A 5,251-nucleotide genomic window follows, 5' to 3' on the forward strand; every position below is an offset into this window, starting at 1 on the left:
TTACTTGTTTGGCGGGGCGAGCCAGATAGGACGCCGGTCTTGTTCCCCGTAGCCTAAGTCAGCTTGGGGCAGGGTAATGATGGCGCCTCCTGTTGACGTGGTCAGTCCGAGCCCTAGGTTGGGCGAGGTGGAGGCTCCTCCGAGGTCGAGGTCGAGTCTGTCTTCCGAGGCCGAGGTCGAGTCCGAGCCCCTGGGTCGGGCGAGGCGGAGACCGTCGACTGAGGCCAGAGCTGAGTCCGAGCCCTGGGTCGGGCGAAGCGGAGTTCGTCGTCTTCCGGGGCTGAGCCCGAGTCCAAGTCCTAGGGTCGGGCGAAGCGGAGTTCGTCGTCTTCTGAGGCTGAGCCCGAGTCCGAGCCCTGGGGTCGGGCGAAACGGAGTTCGTCGTCTTCCGGGGCTGAGCCCGAGTCCGAGCCCTGGGGTCGGGCGAAGCGGAGTTCGTCGTCTTCCGGGGCTGAGCCCGAGTCCGAGCCCTGGGGTCGGGCGAAGCGGAGTTCGTCGTCTTCCGGGGCTGAGCCCGAGTCCGAGCCCTGGGGTCGGGCGAAGCGGAGTTTCCTATGGCGCCTGGGGCCGGGCTTGGCTGCTGTCAGCCTCACTCTGTCGTGTGGCACAGCAGTCGGAGCGGCACAGGCGGCGCTGTCCTCTTGTCAGGCTGGTTAGTGGAGCGGCGAAGTGACTACGGTCACTTCGGCTCTGTCAACTGGAGGACGCGCGTCAGGTTAAAGGTGTCAGGCCACCTTTGCATTAAATGCCCCTGCGATTTGGTCGGTTGGCGTGGCGATTTGGCCAAGGTTGCTTCTTGGTGAAGACTGGGCCTCGGGCGAGCCGAAGGTGTGTCCGTTGGTGGAGGGGGTCCTCGGGCGAGACGTAGATCCTCCGGGGTCGGCTGCCCTTGCCCGAGGCTGGGCTCGGGCGAGGCGGGATCGCGTCCCTTGAATGGACCGATCCTTGACTTAATCGCACCCATCAGGCCTTTGCAGCTTTGTGCTGATGGGGGTTACCAGCTGAGATTTAGGAGTCTTGAGGGTACCCCTAATTATGGTCCCCGAGAGTAAGACTGGACATTATTTTATTGTTTCCTGTCTTGAGAGGTTGAAGAAGATTTTTACAGTTGTTACATGCTTAAAACGATGGGTTGAGTACTTGAGTCCCATTCTGCATCAAATTTATTATGTTTTCTTTGGCACAACCTTTTCGCTGTAGAAATTATATATCATGTTAATATAATTTTCTCCGTAAGCCTTTCTAAATATCTGTTGTGATAATACAAGAAGATCCTTATATTGATATACATGCCCAAATGAAAAGAAAGAAAACACTATTTGTGCATGCTGAGGTTTAGCTTGATGATGTTGTCTTCTATATTTTGTTTTGGTATTTTACATGAACAATTGTTTGATTGTTTCCTTCTTGCTTCTGTCTGCAGGAAGATCTCAGGAAGATAGATAACTGGCAATATATTAGTTGTGTCACCCTATGGTTTCGGTTTCTGTGTTGTCACTATAAGGATTACAATCTCCATCCCTTATTTTCTCAAGTTCTTCAAGTAATAAGAGGAGTGGCTCACTTATTCCCAGGCACAAGGTACTTACCGTTGAGACTGAAGCTTGTGCAGATGCTGAACGAGCTTTCCACTTGCAGTCAGATGTTCTATCCAATTCCATCGTTGCTCTTTGACTGCCTAGAATTAAGAGAAGTTTCTCAGAAAGAACAAACACAAAGAACAAAGATCAACTTTTCGTCGTTGTAGAAGGCATGCCACTTTTACTGGAAATAATTTGGGTGATGATAGCAGTTAGGGCATTTAATGTTTCATTATGTTTGGTCTGAAATCACGAAAAGGTCAGATTATTACTAAATTTTCTGTGCCCTGTGACTTACAACTGCACTAATATGATGAAGTTCGTTTATGCTGAGAATGGTTTAGATTAATTGTTGTATCTTCGTATTTAGGTGCCAAAGAACCTGCTGAAATCAAGGGATTTTCAAGAGGAGTGTATTCTTTCAGCGATTCTGCCCAGTGGAGTTACCATGTTTCCTTCCCAGAAGTAGCCACCATTCCTCTTGTCCTCTTGAAGAGGCTACATGAGCAGACAACAGTTGAATCACTTCGCCATCCTATTAAGTGTTTGATAGACCAGGTGAATAGGCAATCTAAAATTCTTCACGTTGTTACTATGCATAGCAAAGACCTCTACACATTGCATGGAACCATTCACATTATTCGTCAAGAACATTGAATGTGATTATATACAACATTTATTCTTTCTGTCTTGCTGTTTTTATGACTTGATGGAAGAAGTATTCACTCTATTCGAGTGAAAAAGTGCACATCTGTTTCATCTGCTGTACTTCTGATGGCTGCTTCAACTGTTGAAATCACAGGTGACGGAGAACAAGGATTTTATAGAAAGGAAAAGAGAGGTTGTATCCTTTTCACCAAATGATAAGGCGTCAGTTGATAGCTTCCTTCAGGTAGGATTTGCCCAGTTGGTGGAATGTTCCTCCTTTCGTAGTCAATTGCTTCACATTTACTATTCAACATCTGGCCTGCTGAGTTTGCTGAAAAACATATTACTGTTGAATGCAGGAGGAGAAGGTCAGCAGAACCGCTTCATTCACTCGGTTCTATGCATCCGTAGCTGAAAACCGTCAACCAAAATGTAATGTCATAAATCTCTACTACTCCTTATGTCTTTAGTGTAGGCGTCCACATCTCTTTGTTCTACCATCGCGCGCTCCGCCCGCGATTCCCCTCCCCGCGCCCGCAGTCCCCGCCGCCATCCTCGCGGCCGCAGCCGAGCACAGCCGCCACGCCCGCAGTCCCCGCGCCAGCAACGCTCGCAGTCCCCGCCGCCGTCCTCGCGGCCGCAGTCCACGCGGAATGCCGGACAGGGACGTCGTGGCCCCCGCGGGCGGCGGTGACCGGAAGGCGGCCAAGCTCGGGAGCTGGAGCAGCATGAGCAGCAACTGCGGCAGCAAGAAGCGGAAGAGCAGCAGCAGCAGCTTCGGGAGGAGATCCACATCCACCTGCGAGGAAAGGCAGGGGGTCTTCCGCATGCTCATGAGCTGGAACCAGGAGAGCCGGTTCAGCAAGAAGATCAAGACGACGACGAGCAAAGAAAGATGAACGAAACGAAGTGTTCTTAGCTTGGTGTGACTATTCGGGGGTTGCTTGCTGGAGGGTTTTTGTTCGTTTAGTGTCTAGCCTTAGCTTACTTATTACTTTTGTTAGTACTCTACTAGCAGAGTACATGCATAGAGTCAGTGGTGTGGCTGTGGCGTGGATCAGATCATTGATTTGATCGAGCTGTACAAATAGCGAGGCGATACATGTCACTGAGTTGATCAGTTGACAAGGTGGTTTGGACCATGTTGAGGCACGGAGAAACTTCATCCCTAAGTTTTAGTTTGTCTGGCTTTGCTCGTCATTTTGTACTTGTTCTTCTCACATATTTGTTGCTTAGAATTTACTTCAAACTCACGTCCTTTTAGCAATATAACACACATTTGTACATACATTATCTATACTACTATATGTTTCCGTTGCAACGCACGGGCACTCACCTAGTATTCAATATTATAAAACCTGAGCATGATGTTCTACTGGTTACATAGCTTCGCTCCCACCCTTTCTTCCATCAGGTATGGTTTCAAACCCCACCTCTTGCACCGTTTTTAATATTTTACGCTGAGTTGATTTGGAAGAAATGCAGTGTCTTTTTTTTGTAAAAAATAGCGCAGGACGATCGTTGAAACTGTTACTTTAAGTATAGTAGCGAATAATAAATTATACAAACTACATTTATATGTTAGTTAATTAATAAATGCATACTTAGTCTAAAATAAATTATATTTTAGAAGAGGGGATAATTTAAAACGATATACACATGTAGATCCACTGGCTGAACCACCAGCGATGACCCCTGATGGCCGGCCGCCCTGAGCCCCTGACTCGTCTGCAAAGCACATTTTTAGACAGATTTTTTTTTTTGCAGAATAAGACTCGTGTAGGCTCCTAAAAATGTGCTCCGCCATTAGGCAGGCATCTATAACTATATCTATACTCAACTATTAAGAATTAACTGTGACACTTTAGACCCACCTACCACACCGCACAAAAATTAGTATAGAACAAGCACTCGAACCCACGTAGCTTTTGCACTAATAGGTTTCATGCTACGTCAATTTAAACTTGCTCGGTCTGTTCAATTGTGGCCTTATAATGCAATTTCATTCTCTGATCCAATCGTTGTTTTTGTTTCCGTATTCCTTATTTATCCACTGGGACAATCTGGTTGGTTCTTTGCGCCGAGTTTTGACGTAGCAGCTATATTTCGGCAAAAAAATTAGTGCAGAGCGAGCACTCGAACCCATGCCCCTTGCTTCAGAAATTTGGGGTTAACCACCAGATATTTGAGTATATAACAACATACCACGGCTTCACACTCCGCGCTATCGCACCATACAAAAAATAGAACAAAAACAAGCACTCGAATCCACACCCCCTTGCTCCAAACATTTGGAGGTAACCACCAAACCACACATACTTTAGTATTTATATATAATCTATCAAGAACCTAATGTGGGCACCTGGCGCTACCACGGCTTCACCCTCCGCGCTACCACACCGCGCCAAAAATAGTACAAAACAAGCACTCGAACCAACCCTTGCTCCAAACAATTGGGGGTAACCACGAGACCACACATATCTTAGTGTTTATAAATAAATAATAGCTATATTTGAATAAATATTTTAATACCTATTTATATGATACATTACAATCGTATCAAAGAACGGGCAACTGGCTAGTAGATTATATAAGCTATATTATTATACAAAAGTAGAAGGATAAAATATCACTTTGGAATTACAAATAAATAAGCTAAATAAGCTACTCAACACTAGCTTATTTATAGTCACAAAATGATATTTTATTCTTCTATCATAATCTAACTTATACTGTCTCCGTTTGTTTATATATGACGCTGGTCAATTCAATTTTAAACTAAGTAGCCTCATATATAAAAAAAATCGGAGGGAACAGACCCTGTAGAACATGTAAGTAAAAAAACGAGTGAGAATAGTACAAGATAATTAGATAAAAAAGTACATAAAATCAAATAATAATACCGGCTGCGCTGTGTTCACCAGAGAAAACAGAAAGTTTCGAACAGATCATTCCGGGGACGGACGGTACTATCGTACAGCTATTTCTTTTCTTCAGCAACAATTCGAGCATCCCCTCCCGTT

At 45.7% G+C, this 5,251-nt stretch overlaps 1 long non-coding RNA gene across 1 annotated transcript; it reads left to right on the forward strand.

The window, feature by feature from the left end:
• The first annotated feature begins 1,950 nt into the window (after positions 1 to 1,950).
• LOC103625995 (uncharacterized) lies at positions 1,951 to 3,448 on the forward strand. The gene is made up of 3 exons (XR_552656.3): positions 1,951 to 2,138; positions 2,383 to 2,472; positions 2,588 to 3,448. It is a non-coding gene; the product is annotated as an uncharacterized lncRNA (long non-coding RNA).
• Positions 3,449 to 5,251: the final 1,803 nt, after the last annotated feature.

This window comes from Zea mays, chromosome 5 (assembly GCF_902167145.1).
Source record: "Zea mays cultivar B73 chromosome 5, Zm-B73-REFERENCE-NAM-5.0, whole genome shotgun sequence".
NCBI classification, from domain to species: domain Eukaryota; kingdom Viridiplantae; phylum Streptophyta; class Magnoliopsida; order Poales; family Poaceae; genus Zea; species Zea mays.